Source organism: Lonchura striata, unplaced genomic scaffold (genome assembly GCF_046129695.1).
Source record: "Lonchura striata isolate bLonStr1 unplaced genomic scaffold, bLonStr1.mat Scaffold_85, whole genome shotgun sequence".
NCBI lineage: Eukaryota > Metazoa > Chordata > Aves > Passeriformes > Estrildidae > Lonchura > Lonchura striata.
In genome coordinates this window covers 1,620,951-1,639,671 of record NW_027461188.1, presented here as the reverse complement: position 1 = coordinate 1,639,671, position 18,721 = coordinate 1,620,951, and the positions used below count along the sequence as shown (strand labels likewise).

Here is an 18,721-nt window from a genome sequence, read left to right as displayed (position 1 = left end):
ATGCTGCTCTGAGCCCTGGGGCCCGGGCAGCGCTGACAGCAGCAGGTGAGGCACAGTCCCCGCCCAAGCAGAGTTCCCCCGAGCCCTGGCAGCACCGGTGCCCGTCTCCTGCCCCAGAAACCTGTGCCCCAAAAGGGCTTCTCCGCCAGAGGGCAGCCAAAGCTGGTGTGCACTGGGGGCTGTGCTCCGTCCTACAGGGGCTGTTGGGAGCAGCACCTGGAGCAACTGGTGGCAACACTTGGTGCATGTCAGATGTTGTTGCTCCTTCCTGGGATGATTTTTTCATGGAAGGGATTAGCAGCAGCACAGAAACACCAACAGCTACTGAACTTCACAGGACAAAGAGACTCCACCAAAACACTGCCATGTTTCCTTGTGCTTTTGTGTCTTTCTTGCACTCTGAAAGAAAAAGAATTGGCCCAAGCCCTGCTATTCAAATCTCCAGCTGCTGTGTGTCTTCCTGTGGCAGCTCACTGCAAACACAACTGGCTGCCTGCTCAGCTGGGCAATGGACAGCCACAAACAGGGAGGGCCCTGGTGAACATCTCTTTGGTCTCGTGGGGCAGCGAGGGCACAGGAGACAAAGACTGCTCCTCCCGAGTTCATGGGGCAACAGAGAGATTTTATTTCCCAAGCCCCCCCTTACACAGGGCATTTGAAAGACCAGGCCTGGAAGCTCTCATTGGTTTGAGCTCCATGCCCCTTCAGGTTCTGGCCCGTGAGGTGCCTGCAGTTTTGGGAGATATTTGATTGGTCAAGACCCCTGTCAATCATGGTAACACCTCACCCTTCTTTTCTTTATAAAATTCTGTGTATTGTTCTCTGTCACCCATCTGCAAGGGCCCTTTGCCAACATGGTGACAGAGGACAGCGTGCATCTAATTTGCACTGGAGCTGCAGCATTCCCCTCCAGGAACTGTTAGGGGAGAACTCAGGCCACAGGCATAATGCTTCTTGGTTACAAATTGAACTTATCTCTAAAAGCAGAAAGCTATTTAACCCTGAGCCCATTTAACCCTTAGAGAAAAACCCAATTTTAAAAAACAACCTTTAAGCACTTGATCCCTTGGGGAAAAACTGAACTCCCAGAAAACAATCTGTAAACAGAAAAACTGTTTGTAAACATGAGAAATAATTTGTAAACAAATCAAGTCCTTATATGAACTGTCCATGAGGCAGGTGATCATTTGTAATGCTGTCTGTGGTTTCCAGTGTCCATATTTTAGGCAGCTGTATTGTACTGTTGTAGGATTTATTGTAAAACATGAGAACAGACTCAGAGGGGAGGAGGATGTACCCTCAATCCAACCCCTTTCCCCTTTTTTCTTTGTCTAAGAAATAATAATAGGATTAGAACATGGATTTTAAATACTATTAACTTATGCAAAATTTCATCCACGTTTACTGATAATATTTTTCTTTACCAGCCAGGTTCAGGGTGAAGAACTTGATTGGGAGATGTTTTGATCAGGGCAAGGAACTTGGTTAGGAGACATTTTCTGTATTTCTATTTTTTCTAGTGCAAACCATATACTTTTTTCCCTTTGTTCAAAGTTAGAAATTTTGTTGTTGACTTTAATAGCTGACTTTTAAAATGATGACAAGTGGCAGAATTTCAGTGAAAAATCTCTGCAACTGCAATTTGCTTATGATAAATCGATGTTCTATGTGTACCTCAGTGGATATTCTTTGAATCATACCAGTTTATCTTGAAACAATGCAAGAATAATTACTAGAATATTAAGAAAAGACATGTTAATACACATACTAGGACATCTTTAAGACAATGATTTACTGAAATATGAGTATCAATTTAATATCAATATCCAACTGAGATGGACAAAAACCCTCTAAGGGTTTAAAGTTAGAAAGTGTATGTTTATTGAGACAGCCGGGCAGTACATGGGATAATTCCCTAATGCACACTGCAAAAATCACAGGTATTACAAAGCTTTTTTATTTGCAGAAATCTTGAATACACAAATATGAATGCACATTCATATCCCTGTCACTTCCTCTGATCCGCTTCACATGCTAATTGGCAAAAAGGCAATTAAGCATGTGTAGTTCTGTTCCCTGAAATGAGTTGGGGGTCCATTTTGGGGAGGGGTCTCCAAAATGAAGAAGCAAAATAAGTCTTCCTCGTTCTGACCTTTCTGCCTTTCCCATGCATACGTGACAAATGAATCTTTGCCGTTTTCCTGTGCTTAATGGATCCCTAAAGTATGGGAAGTCTGCAACTGTTTTTGTGCCCCTGAAATCTATCACCAGGATTGGGGCTGGGATGTGCCCTGGTGCCTGGGACATCACCAGGAGCGAGGCTGGGATGTGCCCTGGTGCCTGGGACATCACCAGGAGTGGGGCTGGCTCTGATGCTCTCCGGTGCCTGGGACATGACAAGGGGCTGTGCTGGCTGGGGTTTGTTTGGTGCCTGTGCAATCCCAAGGGCAGTGTCACAGCGGGGCAGCTCTCAGTGTCCCCAGCAGGTCACAGTGTCCAGGGCAGCCCGTGCCAGCGGTCACTGCACACACGGGGCAGGCTGGGCTGGGCAGGGGACGGGGCAGAAACGCTGCCCTGGGACTGGGGTCTCCCCCTGCCTCTGGGGCCCAGCCCCTGCTGGGAGCGCCTTGGGCAGGGCACGGGGCTGCTGCTGGGCCAGGGGGACAGGCCGTGCCCCCTGTCCCCTGCTGCTGGGCCAGGGAACAGGCTGTGCCCCCTGCCAGCTGCCCAGGCCCCTCTGATGCCTGTCCCTCGTCCCTGTGGCTTCTGTCCCCATCACTCCCCACGACCTTCACTCCCTCTGTCAAAGCCCCACTCAACCCCTTCACAGTGACCTCTGGAAAGAAAGAATGAATGAAGGAAAGGAAGTGTTGTCTGTTCACCCTGGCTGGATGTCAGGCACCCACCAAAGCTGCTCTCTCACTCCCCTCCAGAGATGGACAGGAGGGAGAAAACAGAATGAAGGCTTCATGGGTAGAGCTAAGGACTGCGACAGATCACTCAGCAAATGCCATCATGGGCAAAAAATTTTCAAAATTGGAGATATTAATGGAATTTTTGCTATCTGGATCAGGGCAGGATAGTGAGAAGTAAAACAAAGCTTTAAAAACACCTTCTGCCCTTTCCTCCCTCCTTCCCAGCTCTACCTCCCCCCGCAGTGGGTGCAGGGAGACAGGGAATGGGGGCTCTGGTCAGTTCATCCCCGGTTGTTTCTCCTGCTGCTTGGGGAGAGGAGTCATTCCCCTGCTGTGCCAGGGGTCCCTCCTGGAGACACTTCTCCATGAACTTCTCCACGGTGAGTTCATCCCACGGACAGCAGTTCTCCACAAGCTGCTGCAGCGTGGCTCGCTCCTCCATGGGCTCACAAGTCCTGGCAGGGCCCTGCTCCAGCGTGGGCTCCTCTCCAGGGGTTTGCAGGTCCCTGCCAGGTCCCTGCTCCAGCAGAGGTTTCTCATGGGGTCGCAGCCTCCGCTCAGGCATCCCCCTGCTCCAGCACGGGCTCCTCCAGGCGCTGCAGGTGCATCTCTGCCCTCCGTGCCCTCCACGGGCTGCAGGGCCCAGCTGCCTCCCCAGGGACTGACCAGGGAATCTCAGGGCAATCAGCTCCAGCAGCTGGAGCAGCTCCTGCCCCTCCTGCCCTGCCCTGCCCTGGGGGTGTGCAGAGCTGTTCCCCTCACAGGTCCTCACCCTGTTCCTCCCTGCTCACAGCCACAATTCCAGGATCACCCATTTCCTTAAATCTCTTATTCCAAAGGTGTTACCACCATTTCTAACTGGGCTAGCCTTGTCCAGCAGCCAGTCTGTCCTGTAGCCAGCTGGAATTGACTCTGTGGGACATGGAGGAACAGCTGCTCTCACAGAAGCTGCTCCTAGATCCCCTGCCTTACCAAAACCTGGCCATGCAAACCTGGTATAAGTATGGTAGGGTTTTTATTACCACTATTAATTCTTATTATTTCTATTCTCTCAATTTTTTGCTATTAATGGTACAGTTGTTATTATTATTACTAGTATTTTTAGTCTTTTGGACTCTATATTAATAGTGGCTAGATTAGAACTGGAAACAAAGGTACTTCATTGCAAGTAGCGGTTAGAGTTTTGTCAGCCTCTTGCCCTGCCCTGTTCTCTGTCATTGCTGTGTGTGAAGCTGCTGCTGCCAGGCCTCCCTATTTCCCTGGTTTGAGAAATTCCATGGCATTGCTCACATGTCAGAGAGGGCTTATTCCATTCAAACACATGCTCTTAGCTCTTCGACTCCCATTGTTGGAAGCTTGTTTTCTAACATTGTTGACTTTCTCAGCTTCTGTTAATATTTGTGATTTTATAACAAAATGTTCTTGGGTGTGATTGTGCAAGATTCTCTAATCAGCTTTCAGTTTGCTCTTGGGTTTCTTACCGGTGTGTCCGAGCTGAAGGCAGCATTTTGGGTGGAAGGCTTCAGTGGGAAGTGGGATTGCCTCGGCAGCAGCTGGTTTTGCAATGTGAGCAGCGCTGACAGAGATTCCGTGCGCTGAATATTCCGCCTGGTTGGAGCCGCAGTGCCCGGCTGGAGGGAGCCGCGCCGGGCGCTGCGGGTTGTGCCGGGCCGGGCAGCGGCCGCAGCCCCGGCAGGGCCCGGCCGTGGACACGGAGCCTTTGCTGGGCAGGGCTCGGCCCTGCGGCGCCGGGCGGGCGGTGCCGCTCCCGCCGGGAGCCTGCGGGAGCCGGGACAGCGAGAGAGCCCGGGCCGAGCATCAGCCCCGGGGCACGGCCCGGGAGGGGGCACAGCCCGGGGGTCCCGCAGAGCCTCCCTGCTCCAGAGCCGCGCCTGCCGCAGCGGGGCAGCTGCGGCACCTGCGGGGCGCGGAGGAGCCGCAGGCGGCGTTCCGAGCGCTCCTTCGGGGCAGGATTTTGTCCCGCTGCGGGGAATTCCCGCGGGCCGGGCGGGCCGGGGCCGCTGCCGAGCGCCGCCGCCTTTCCCGGGAGCCGCCGGGCAGAGCTCTCTGCTCGGGGCTGGGAAAAACACCTTCACTGCCCTGGGAACATTTAAAAAGTTTAATACAGGACAAGAGGAGACAAGGGCCATAGAGCAAAGGTTGTTAGGGCCAGGTGCATCTCGGCACTGAGCCAAGAGCACACGGTTATCTCCGGAGATACCCCTTGAATACCTTTTCCCTTACACCAGCCTGTTGCATATTCATAGTCCCTTATGCATAGTAAACTTTTTCCCAAGCTAGTTTACATATTCCAAGAACTGTTCAGCATGGCTCCTCCTCGGTTCCACCTTTTTAGGGCATGTGTATTCCTTGGTTGTGGTTTTGGTCCTTTTTTATCATCATCTTCAGTTTTGGCCCCGGCCCACACTGCCTTCAGACGGTGAGTGCTGATGGTTGGCAGATGTGTACAGGTGTCCTCATCCTGTGCTCACTGGATGTTATCCCATCCAAGCAGGCATTTTAACACAAGCATGCTTCTATCAGCTATGGCACTAGTATGTCTGAGCTTAATCAATGAACAACAGAAATAAAAACTATATAACAAAGTTATTGTAACACCACACATATAAAATCCAGTGGAATATTTGCAAAAAGCCAATATTATAATATGTATCTATGACAGGGCCAAGGGCCGGGTGCCCGCTCGGTGGCCCCGGGACAGCAGAATTTTGGGGTCCCGGTGCTGGCTGCCGGCAGAGCCCCGGCGCTGGGCCGGGGATGCGTGGGACCCTCCCGCGGTGGGGTTGGGCTGCCCGGGGCAGGCGCTGCATCGTCAGCCCGGAGCCACCGGGGATCGCCCGGTACCGGCGGGGCGGGGCTGGGGAGCGGAGAAGGGCGGCACCGGAGCGGGGGGACCCTCTGCAGCCTGAGGGGTCGGACAGACCAATAAGGGGGTCCCCGGGAGCCTGGAACGTTGTGAAAAACGCCAATCACTTGGTTTTTAAAATTTTAAACGTTTAATAATAATAAAATGGTTATAAAAATAGTAACACAATTAGACTAATCCAATTTAGAGTTAGGACAATTACAAGACAATAAAAAGCAAAAAATTATAGACGTCCAGATGCTCTCGGACACTTAAGCCAGGACAAGCATGCCTTGTGAACAAAGGAATAACCTTAAAAGCAATAGCCTATTGCATATTCATGTATCTCATACATGATGCATAAATTCCTTGCAAATTAGGAACTTTTCTGGATTTTGTCAACTTCTTTCCCTTAATCCTGGTGCTTCCATAAAGATGGAGACAAGATGGAAGAATGTTTGTCTTTTCTGATAAGGAGGTTGTAACTCTTTATGTGCCCCAAGTCACCGCCATCCCTGTGTGAAGAGTTTATTGATTATCTCATCTCTTGCTTGAGCAAGTAAAAAAATCCTACATCGCAGAGTCTCTATTTTAATATTATGTTGTTACCTAAAACTCTATTTAACACACTACTTAAGAGAATTAATACAGCATAACTTTCTAACATTACACATATAATATCCATTGTAACATTTGTGAAAAGCCAATCATAAAATAAGCATTCTTCACAGAAAGTGTTGAAATGGTAAAACCAGTCAAAACCCCTTAGGAATTGGAAGGAAAACCAGAGGCAGTGGCAGCTAACACCTCAGAAACCCGTGGCTTTTGCTCCTCTCTTTGACCTGAGAGATTCCTGGGCAGGGGCGACTCTTCCAATTGCACCAGCGTGGCCATGGCTGGGAAGGGCAGCGAGCAGATGGGTTGAGCTTCTCCTGCCAGCCCCTGAAGTGCCAGCTGTCATTTGTGTGCGCTGAGGATTCCGCTTCAGGCTCGGAGCTGGCGCAGCTGCTCCTGGGCGCTGCTCGCCCGCGGGCGCAGCGGTGCTGCAGCCGCTGTCCCGCACACAGGGAGGGCTCTGGAGCCTCCCAGGGCACCAAGGAGCGGAGCAGGGAACGTGCCGGGATCTGCTGCAGGACCGTGGGGCTGTGGGGATCCTTCGGTCTCTTGGATGGGGCAGGGAGGGGGCAAATGGAATCAAGGTGAGACAGGGATCGGGCAGCCCCACGCCAGGCAGCGTTTTCTCCTCTGAGAGCTCCTCTGAGCTGAGCGAGCTGGTGAATCCTGCGGAGCAAATGAGACCCGGGAGCGAGGGAAAGGCTGGCTGGGAAGGAGTCAGATAAACCCAGTGGGTATTTCCCTTTCCAAGGGGCTCCTGGGGAGACAGAGGAGACAAGAAGGATTCCCCATTTCATGACATTCCCTTTTTTCCTTCAGTAGCCCTATTGCAGTCACTGCATACAAGAGTTTAGTTGATCCCTTTGATGCCAGGGAGCACCCAGAACTTGAACCTCGCTGGATCCAGCCCTGTCTGCCTATCACCGAGCAGAGGGAAAAGATAAAGAACCTGGGTGGGGGTTGAGCCAAAATGGCATTTTGCCACTTCTGATCTGCTCCCAGCTTTTGCAGCAGGTCACCAACCCCATCGCTGCAAACCACTCCCTTTTGCAAGGCACACGTGGACCTCGCTGGTAGCTCAGGGCTCCTGAAGGGGCTGCTGCAGTTGGCAACTGGAGCTGTTGTTGAACTTTTCACATTGCTTACCCCCATATCCAAATGCCATCAACTGTCTGAGGAAGGACACAAAAATATTACCCTGGAGGGGCCAAAAACTTGGAAAAGGATGAAAGAAATGTTCTGATGATGACAATGACAATGACAAAAAAACACAATTTATTTTTGACAGCAAATGAGTACCCACAGCCCTCCAGCCCTCCCAGACTGGCAGGCCAAGTGGGGCCGTTTCCATTGCATGAGGAGCTGGCAGCCTGCAGAGAGAAACCAGAGAGCCATGGTCAGTCACAGAAGGCTCCTGTGCCCCTGTCCCACCACGGCCTGTGCCTGGGCCAGGCTGCTGTGTGCTCAGATCCCAAACCTCCTGACCCATTCTCCGTTTTTAGAGAAGGGCAGAGTGATAAGCCACATTCCATCTCCTCTGCTGAAGCACAGCCCAGCAGCCTCCTCAGAAGCTTCCAGGGCGGAATGCCCGTGTGCCTGGTTTTCTGGCTCCCCGGCAGACCAGGGGTTAAACATTGGGTGTCTCCTGGATTATCCCCGGAAAGAGCCCATCTCTGCACCCAGCTACCTTTTTTCATTTGGAAATTAGGTCTTTCTTTCTCTGCCATCTGTGGTTTCTCCAGCCCGGGATGCAACCACCGGTCATTTAAAACTTTAAGAATCTTTTTGTACAAGCACAACTGACTTGATGTATATTTTACATAAGCACGAATTATTCCATAACATATATTACAATGGGGCTGCAGAGATCCCCCTGCAGGTCCATGGGGATGCAGAGATCCCCTGCAGGTCCATGGGGATGCAGAGATCCCCCTGCAGGTCCATGGGGATGCAGGGATCCCCTGCAGGTCCATGGGGATGCAGAGATCCCCTGCAGGTCCATGGGGAGGCAGAGATCCCCCGCAGCCCCTGGAGGAGCCGGGCTGGAGCTCGGCGATGCCTGAGAGGAGGCTGTGAGCCCGCGGGCAGAGGGGCCCCGCTGGAGCAGCCTGTCCTGGCAGGACTGAGCCCGTGGCACAGTGACCCACGCTGCAGCACTCGGAGGGGGCTGTGCCCAGGGGATGGACTCCGCTCCGAGAAGTTCCTGGAGAAGTCTCGGCCGGGAGAGAGCGCAGGGTGCAGCAGGGAACGACTCCTGTCCCTGAGCAGAGGGAGAAGCCCCGGGGGATGAGCTGAGCATGGCCCCATTCCCTGTCTCCTGCCCTGCCGGGGGAGGAGGTGCAGCTGGGAGCAGGGAGGCGTGGGGAAAGCTGCATTTAAGGCTCTGCACTGACTTCTCCTTCTCCTGCTCCGAGTCTTTGGAGTTTTCTGCCAGAAATCTCTCCCCTGCCCCACCCACCCACAGGGCTTGGGGCAGGTTTCCCTTTTCGGGCGAAATCAAAGCGAAGCACTGATGCGCTAACGAGGGGCAGGAGAAGTGAGGCTCCTGGGCTTCCCGCAGAGGCGGAGGCACGGGAGGCGCAGGGCCGGGAAAGCCGTGGCGGGAGGCGCGGAGAAGTTTGTTTGTGTGGGCAGCTCAATCCCGGCTCGGCCCGGGCCCGTGCCGGGGCTGTTCCTCATCTCCGGCTTTCCCCTCACGCAGCCCGGGGGCGCCGAGAGCGCGGGGCGAGGCGGGGCCGTGCGCAGAGCCCGCCCCGAGCTCGCTGCCATTGGCCGCCGGTGCCGTCAGTCGCGGTCGCGGCGCGCTGATTGGTGGGAGCGGGGCGCGGCGCGGCCCCGGCGGCGGGCTGAGGGCGGCCGTGGCCGCGCAGCGCCGCCATTGGCCGAGCGGCTGTGCGGGCCCGGCAGCGGCGGCAGCGGCCGGAGCGCGGTGAGGCGGCGGCGGCGGAGCTCGGAGGCGGCCCCGGCGCAGGTGGGAGCCGCGCTGGGCTCTGCGGGGGCTCGGGGCCGGCTGCGGGCGGAGGGGGCGGCAGGGGGCTCCGGCGGCTCGCCGGTGCCGTGTCCGGCCCGTGCCGGCCCCGGGCCGAGGGCGCTGCGGGAGCGGCTGCCCGCGGTCTCCTTCCCGCCGGGGCCGGGCAGGAGCCGCTGCCGGAGCAGCGCTGGCTCGGCCCGGCTGCTGTGGGTAGGACAGAGGGGCTGCCCCGCGGCCGGCAGCGGGCGGGGAAATTCCCGTCGCCGGAGGTTCGTGTGCCCGGCGGAGAGCGAGGAGTCCTGTCAAAGTGACTTTATTGCCGAGCAGGGGCAGAGGCCGTGGGGCATTTGCCGTGCGCTCTCTGCCGTGGCTGTAGCCCGCAGCCTCCTTTTTATCCTCATTTTCCCGGCCGATCTCCCTCTGCCTTTGCCCACCGGCTGAGTTCCTTGGAAGGTTCCGACTTCCCGAGGCGCCTGGAGCCTGTCCTCGTTAATGTGCACCCTCCTTTTGTAGAACAGCCGATATTCATGCTCTGTTAAGTCTTTGTTCTTCTCCTCGAAGTTCGGGAATGTGGCGGGACTTTGAGCAGCTGTCTGGGTCAATTTGTACCATTTATTGGAACTGATGGTTTCTCCCCTTATCTACAAGTGCCCGACCCGATCTCCAGGCAGATTCACTCCTTGACTCTGTTTTGTCCTTCCCGGGTCCTCTTTGGTTTTGGGATTATTCTCGGTGCCCTCATTCCCTGTCCTTTTGTAGCGTTTGTGGATCAGGAGGCCTGGCTGCCACCTGCATGCCCTGGCTCAGCTGCTGGATGAGCTGCACTGCCAAGGTGTGGAGCATGGTAAAAAGATGAGAGTTGCTGCAGCACAGAAGAGGAGAAGCAGCATTCCTTTAACCCCTGGTGTGCTGGGGAGCCAGGAAAGCGTGTCCCATTCCCATCCTTTCCATGTTTGGACCAATACATAAACTGCTCTCCTATTTCCTTTCTTATCTTTTTCAGCACTTTTCCCTTGTCATCTCTTTGCCAACAGCAGTTTGAGCCATTTAGTTTTCCACAAACTCCTCCTTTTTCTGTTCACAGATAATCTGATCCCATCTCCTGCTGAAATGTTGTGTTCCTCATTTCAGTGGCTTGGTCGGCAGGAAGGTCAGGAGCTGGAGCTGTCTGGTTGGTTCTTATTCTGAGGACAGCTTGTAATCAAATTATGCCATTCAAATGAAAAATGGGTTCTCTGTCTCCTGATATGAATTTGTGAGAAACGCCAATCACTTGGCTTTTAAAATGTTAGAAGTTTAATACTAGTAAAATGGTTATAGAAGTAGAAATACAATTAGGCTAATAAAAATTTAGGGTTAGGACAATTGCAAGACATTAAAAAGCAAAGACTTACAGATGTCTAGGTGCTCTCTTGGGCGCTTAAGCCACAACAAGAATACCTTGTGAATAAAGGAATCACCCCTAAAAAAATACACTGTTGCATATTCTTATATCCTTCATGGTTATGCATACATTTTATTTAAAACAAGAAACTCTGTCTGTTGTATGTCAGCTATTTTTTTTAATCCCCACGGCATCCTCCAGTCTGAGCATGGCCTGAAGAAATTAACTTCTTCTAGTAAGAAAACCATAAATTCCTCTTGTCTGGAGAATTTAGGTGTTCCTAGAGGGAATTTAGGTGTTCTCATTCCTTAACCCCCCCCCCCCCCACACACACACACACACATGCATATTTTCTCTTTTAACTACTAAAGCTTAATTTTATCTACAAAGCTACGTTTACCATACTATTAAGATGTTCATACAGCACAAGTTATCATTATAACATAATACATGTAGTAACTATCTGCACAGAGCCATATAACATGCATTTTTCACAAAATCATTTTGGTTCCCAGGGGCTGGTCCATGGTGTTATAGGATTTGTTCTGGTGGCCGTTCATCTTTTCCCCATGTTTGGGCGCTCTCTCAAGCTGGGGCTGCATCAATTGACCATTTTTTTTCTTACTCCTTCATCATATACTTGAATTCCAGCTGATTTCCCTGAACTTGTTCTAGCAAAACCCCCAGTGCTCTGATTCACCCTGTACAGCACAGACAGTGACAGCAGATGTTGGAGTGGGCAGAGGGATGATCCCCCCCTTATTTTAGTGAAGTTTTCCCAACATTCTCCATTTGCTGTTTCCCTTTGCAGCTTCAGCTATTTCTGTTGCAGTCAGAGATCCTCAGCATGGGCTCTGCCTTCAGCTGTGCAGATTCCATCTGTGCAAGCAGGCAGAGCTTGGGGTGAGGGGCAGAGGGAATCAGCCAATTCCTGCCCCAGGCAAGAAGAGCCAGGTACATTGTCCCCAGTTTGCCCCTGCAGTGTTAATTTGCATTTCTGAAGCTCCTCCTGGGTGCCTGGAATGCAGCTTCTCTTCCACAGCAGCCTTCAGCAGCCTCAGTTGTGCCCCCCCCCCACACCTGCTGCTTTTTTTTTTCCTTCAAATGATCTATTTATTGTTTATGAGTTAAAGGGTCACCTTTAAATCTCATCTAGTTTTGAAAATTTTGAAAAACTCTTATCACTTGTTTTTTAAAATTTTAAAAGTTTAATAATAATAAAATGGTTATAAAAATAATAATACAATTAGAGTTAGGACAATTAGAAGACAAAAAAAGCAAAGAATTACGGACGTCCAGATGCTCTTGGACCCTAAGTCAAGAAAAGCTTGACTTGTGAACAAAGGAATCACCCTTAAACCAATACACTTGTTGCATATTCATACATTCTTCATGGTTATGCATACATCCTATTCTAAACAAGAAACTCTGTTGTATGTCAACTGTTTCCTTTAATCCCCTGGCATCTTCAAGTCTGAGCAAGGCCTGAAGAAATTAGCTTCTCCTGATCAGAAGCCATAAATTCCTCTCCTTTGGAAGATTTAGGTGTTCTTCGAAGTGAGTATCTCATTCCTAAAAGAAAACTCCCCCCACATACATAATCTCTATTTTAACATAATGTTGTAACCTAAAACTACACTTAACACAATATGTAAGGGAATTAATACAGCATAACTTTCTAACGTGACACATATAATATTCACTGTAACATTTGCGAAAAGCCAATCATAAATACGCATTTTTCACAATCCCACCTCTTACTGCTCAAGCCAAATGATTTATAAAGAATATTTCCTGTCCTCTTGCATTCTTTGGACTCTGTTGGTAATCAAATAAAACATGGGATTAAACAAAGAAGAAATAACAAAACACTTGTAACACATAAAAGGAAGAATCCTAATTTCTTCCAGCATCCCATTCTCAATACATTACCCCACCTGCTAGTTTTTAACATTATTTTCCCATTTTTGGACTGATACCTAGGTCATAATTTTTTTCTGATATCCTTTGTTTTTTCCAGGATGACATCCTCATTGCCATCTATTTTCAACAATCTGTACACCCCATTCTTTAGCCAATAAATAGCGTAAAGCCAACGCATTTTAATGCACTGCAGGTGATGTTTGGCTTTGCAGACTCCATATTAATTCCAATGCCTGAGCAGCTTTGTTTATTATCTTCTCTATAACCGCTTGGAGTCATTTAATATGACTCAGGATATAATTTGGGGTTAACACAGAGCTAGACTGCTGTGCTTGTTTTACCTTTTTTTTTACTAACTGTCTCTTTACCGAATCTTGGACTATATTTCTAAGATCAAATGTAAAACAAATCCATCTCTCTCCTTTTGGACATTCCATGCCCCAAGTATTACTACTTTTTCCTAAGTTCTTTGTAATGTGATAATTTTCCCCCTTTTTCCTGCAGGTACTTAATTTGGATGGGTTATAACAGTGGCTGTTGACATGGGTGTGTGTAACAAAAAGGAACTTTGGTTTCTTTCCATGTGATACTTTCTGTAGCATTTGTGACACGATCTTGCTGCTATCTCAGAAGGGAAAAGACAACAAATGAGAGACAGAAACAGGAATGACAGAGGTCTGGCATGGCTTATACCCCCACCTCCCCTGCCTGGGGGGTTGCTGCCCACAGCAGGTACGTGTGATCTTCTCGCTGGTGAGTACAGTGCTCAGTCCAGGCTTGCCCTCTGTTTCCCTTGTCACTCCTTTTTTACTCATTTCCAGGCAAATTGTTTTTGACACCTTTTAACTGTGGTTTTCCACCATTCCTCAGGTATCTCTCAGTCCACAGGCATTGATAATTCCCATCTACAAAAGCAATTTATTACTTCAGTTTTTGAGGTCTTTCTGTATAGGGGATTGATTCAGTACTCAATACTTCTTGCCACGAGAACATAGATTTTGTGAGCTACAATGCCAATTATTCTCATAATTTAAACATTCACTTATAACCCAGCTGCCATGTCCAATATGGGGATGAATCAAATAAAGTATACAGCATAGTATTAATGGTAATTTCCCTTCTTGCCTGTACAAGTCACAGGCTAAGGCCAGACTATCAGAACTCTTTGACTCAAACACTCCCGATCCTCCTGTTTGAAGTGGCAGTGTTCCTCTGCCAAGGAGGTGTCGGAGGCGTCTCGGGGCTTATTCAGGCAGGGCTTAGAACCAGTGATGCAAGCTTTGCCTTATTTCTCAGTTAGGTGTTATTCTTTGTACCTGCCTTGGATCATTTGGCTATTCCCAAACCATTACCACCCAGTCCTGGTTGAAAGTCAATTTGGTATCACCCGGTTTAGATGTGATAGTCCATTCCTCACGTTTCTTCACAAATTCTTTTATTTTGCTGGCATGAATTCACCCTCTTTTCCATGGTTGGGATTGCTGCTTTAGTAGTACCTGGAAAGGACTTTTTAATAACACAGTGTTAAAAGAAAAGAAAAACAATACTGCATTAACTTTCACTATTAGTTTTCTTCAAAACTTTCTGGGTTTAACTAAAAACTTTTTCTGTAGCTGCTTCTTCTTCTTGTATCCAGCTGTGCTAATTGCTGCAGAGGCCAATTCTTCTTCTTGTGAGCTATAATTAGTTAAATAAAAAAAGACTAGCCCAAATTTAACACAAGATGTATCACATCTCTTGGTTTTTTGCTTTTTAGACAACATCCAACTGTTTTAGTCTTACAGACCCATTCTTCAGAACAAAAGCCTCCTTTCCTTAACAACAAAAATCAGAAGGAAAAAAAAGAAGTCTTGTTTAAAAAGATAAAGCACATTGTGAGAGTCAGCTATCTCTGCTTTGATCTTATCTCTATTGGAGGTCCAGCTCTCCCTCTTTTTCACAGCTTTGCCTTTGACTGTACTTCCTCACTCCCCTCCCCTTGTTGTCACTCTGTCTAGCAGGAATGGGGGAGAACTTACAAATAGCGACGGTATGGGGACTTTGGGGTGTATTTCACTCTTTCTCTTTCTCTCTCTTTCCCTTTCTCTCTCTTTCTCTTTTTCTCTCTTCTTCTCTCTTCTCCCTTTCTCTCTCTTTCGCTCTCTTTTTCTCTCTTCACATTTCAACATCCACATTCCAATATCAGTCCACTTTCTAACATTAGTCCTACATCCTGGAGAGGTGAGTCTGCCAATCACCTCTCCCTCCTTTTTCAACTTCCTTACAAATTTAATTACTTTTGTTATGTGTGTTCTGCAGGCCTTTAATTCACGGCACCCTCCACCAAGGGCTACCAGCTACCCACAGCTGACAGTGCTAAAACTAAAGACTTATTTTGCTGTCACAATTTTCCATTCACAAGCTTGAAAGGGTTGTAGGAACAAGGTAAACAAAAACTTACTTCTGAAGTGATCTTGCCTGCAATAAAAAATTTAAAGCAATGCTTGTTAGTGCAATATAATTTGCAAAGAAGCCAAGGTATGATTTGGGAAGGGCATCTGAGGACACAGAGCATGAGTTTTACAAATCTACAATTTGAAGAGGGAATAGACAAAATGTGGATACAGTGGGGGAGACAGCAAGTAAGGAATTTATCTCTGCAATACTCTCTTTTTGACTGCCAGGAGACACTCTCTGAAGAGGTTCTTACAGTACAAACAATAACTGGATGGGAAGAGGCACTCTTGAATTTAAGCTTTGATGTCAAAATAGGAAACTGCCCCTGAGCACTGCAGTGCTGGAGCACCCTGCCTGCAAACTCACCAGAGGCAAGCCACTGCTGCCACGCTGCAGGGCTGCCTGCAGCACAGAGGGAACCATGGCCCAGCCCTCCCTGCAGGCCTGGGCAATCCACACAAGGAATCACAATTGCTTCATAGCTCTCTAACTCATTCAAGAAATAGGAAACTGTAGTAAACAGAGATCTCCCTCACCATCTTTTTCATATGTGTGTGTCACACACCCACTGTGATGCTGGAAGTAACAAATTGTTTACATTAGAAGATACTGAAACTTTTTCTTCATCTAGCTTTGTAGTTTCCCTTTTCTATATGTAGCCACCTCCCATTGTGGGGAAAAAATGAGCCCTATTTTTTTACAAGTGTTTTGTATGCACAATTTTATTTGCTCTTCTAGATACACTACAAGTAGTTAGCACTTCCAGAAAAAACAGCAAACAAACAAAACAAAAAAACGAAGAAAGCAAAACACATTTGGGTACATGAAAAAGGATTGGTTGGAAGGAAAATTGTTTCTCATTGACCTACCAAGCAGCTGGTGTTACCTTTAGTTTAACTTTACACACTGAGAACACTTGATTGAACAGCCTGCATTGACTCAAATTAATAGCAGGTTTTGCTATGTCACAGCTGTAAACTAGTTTTTCAATCCTAGAGTACAGTAAGTTATGTATTTCAAGATAAAAATCACAAAGCAAATTGGAAGAAATTTAGTACTGCATGAGGTGTGCACACAATTACAATTAATTTACCTCTAGAAGTCAGTTTATGACTTTCCTCTACTAGGATTGCAGTAGCTGCTGTAGCTTGAATACACACGGGCCAGCCTTGATTTACTGGATCCCACATCTTTGATAAATAAGCCATGGGTCTCTTTACTCCTCCCCACTCTTGAAACAAAACCCTATGAGCTACCCCCTTTTTTTCATTTACATACAAATGAAAGAGTGTTGCTAGTGAAGGTAAGCTTAAAGTTGATATTGGGGCTAGTTTTAACTTCTTTTTTCTTAATTTTTCATTATCCTTTTTGATCCATTTTATATCATCTCCCTCTGTCAGTTTTTTTTATTCAAAAATTTTACTGCCTGTGTATATCCTTCGATCCACAATCTATAATATCCCAATAATCTGAGTATCTTTCTGATTTCCCCCTTTGAAGAGGGAGGGGGAAGGGATAGAATCCCTGTGTTTCAGTCTGGGTTGAGCTTCCAACTACCCTTTCTAAGCAAGTGTCCAAGATATTTTACCTCTGATTCTACAATTTGCAGCTTCCCTTTTGATACCCTTAATCCTTTTTCCCCAAGAAAATTCAAAAGCTTTATAGTAGCCTCTCCAGCTTCAGCTTCCCCAGAAAGTAAAAGATTATCCACATATTGGATAATTTGTATTCCAGGGGGAGTGGGGAATGTTTGTAGTATTGTTTCTAAAGCTTGTCCAAATAAGATTGGGGATTCTGTAAACCGCTGTGGTGGTTTTGTCCATCTTAATTGCTGTTTTCTCCAGTTAGTGGGTCCTTCCATTCAAAAGCAAAGATAACTTGCTCTCCTGGGCTAATGGGCAAGCCCAAAAGGCATCTTTAAGGTCCACTACACTAAACCACTGATGCTGGGGAGGAACTTTACTGAAAAGAGTATAAGGATTTGGTACCACTGGATAGCGGGTCTGAGTTCTTTGTTAACCTCCCTTAAGGCTTGTACCAGTCTATAGCTCCCATCAGGCTTATTTACTGGGAGTATTGGGGTATTATGGGGAGACATACAAGGTTCTAATGTCCCATCCTTTATTAGTCCTTCTATTACTGGCTTTAAACATTCCCGTCATTCTAAAGATACAGGATAGTGCCGTACATGTATGGGACAATTTTTTTTTCCTCAGTTGTAATCTTTATGGGGTCAATATTTAATCTTCCCCTATTTCCCTCCCAGCCCAAACTTCCTTGTTAATTCTTCTTCCATCCTCCTGGCCTAGTTTTAAAAGTCTAGCTGTCATCTTCCCATCTTCTGGAACAACCCCTATTCCTAATTTCACCTGTAAATCTTGTCCCAATAAATTGCTACCTGCCCCTGGGACCAAGAAAACATCCCTCATCCAAAATTTAGTTTCTCCCTCTATTACCACATTTTTAATAACGGGTACGGTGAAACTCTCTCCTTTTGCTCCTGTTACTATTACGGTATCTTTGCTTACACTATAACCTTTTGGAATATTTAACAGAAAGGTTCTTTCTGCCCCTGTGTCTACCACAAATTCCAATTCTTCTTCTTGGGGACCCACTCTTAAAATTATCTCAGCATTCCCCACCTGGACCCCACCTGCGCCCCCCCCTCGGCCCCATGGCCCCGCGAGGGGAATTTGGGGAGGTGGGAGTGGGGCAGCGCCAAGGCCGGGCCCCCCCGCGCTGTCCTGGCGGGAGCGGCTGCAGTGGGGACCGAGTGCGGGCGGGAGCGGCCGAGAGCCCAGCGCTGCCCCAGCCCGACCTGCCCCAGCTCCATCCCTGCCCCTGCGCTGGGATGCTGTGGGGCTGGGGGGAAGAGGGAGCCGGCAGTGGGTGCTGGGCCTGGGGGCAGGAGGAGAAGGGAAGGAGAAGCAGGCTTGAGGAACAGAATGGTCAAACGATGCAGGTGGCAGGAGAGGGTGGGATTGTGCAGGAGAAGGAGGAATAGCAGGAGGAAGAGGAGTGTGAGGAAGAGGAGAGACACAGGAGGAGGAGGAGGAGCAGAAAGAGGAAGCAGCAGAAGGTTCCACCCCTCCCTGTGTCTGCAGCCTCCCCCCAGCCCAGGAGTGCTGCTCCCCCCACATGCAGCAGGTGACTGTGGAAGTGGATCCACGATTTTCACGGGGTGAATCTTGGTGTTTCTGAGCTTTATTGGGCTAAATGTTGGTGCTTTGGTTTTATGTGGCAGCTGAATCTTTATCTTTTGGAGGAGGTTTTTCCTGAGTTGTGATGTTTAGGGAGTTTTTGATTTGTGTCTTGGAAGTTTGCAGTATTTTTGGGCTGAATCTTGGTGTTTTGGAGGTTCTTACAGACACAAGATTCCCAATGACTTCCTGAGATGAACTTGGGCAAGGTGGAACCTCCATTCCAAGGTGCTTTCCTCTTGTTTTTTCCCCAAACCAGGATTTGTCATACCCAGGGTGTGCCTGGATGGAGGAGGAGGAAAAGCCCCGGAGATGCTGCAGGAGGAGGAGCTGCAAACCCAGCCCAGGGAGCTGTGGGGAGGAAAGAGCCCCCCTGAGCCAGGAAGGCGGGCGGAGATCCAGGCGGAGCTC

General features: G+C 48.8%; 1 protein-coding gene and 1 long non-coding RNA gene across 2 annotated transcripts in view; both read left to right on the top strand.

The window, feature by feature from the left end:
* LOC110469778 (uncharacterized) overlaps positions 1-18,721 on the top strand; it is a gene marked incomplete at its 5' end in the record, with an annotated part of 706,345 nt that overhangs the window by 234,352 nt on the left and 453,272 nt on the right. The gene's annotated exons all lie outside the window — the stretch shown is intronic.
* Positions 12,938-14,558, top strand: LOC144248781 (uncharacterized). Its single transcript, XR_013342047.1, has 2 exons — positions 12,938-13,406; positions 14,431-14,558. It is a non-coding gene; the product is annotated as an uncharacterized LOC144248781 (long non-coding RNA).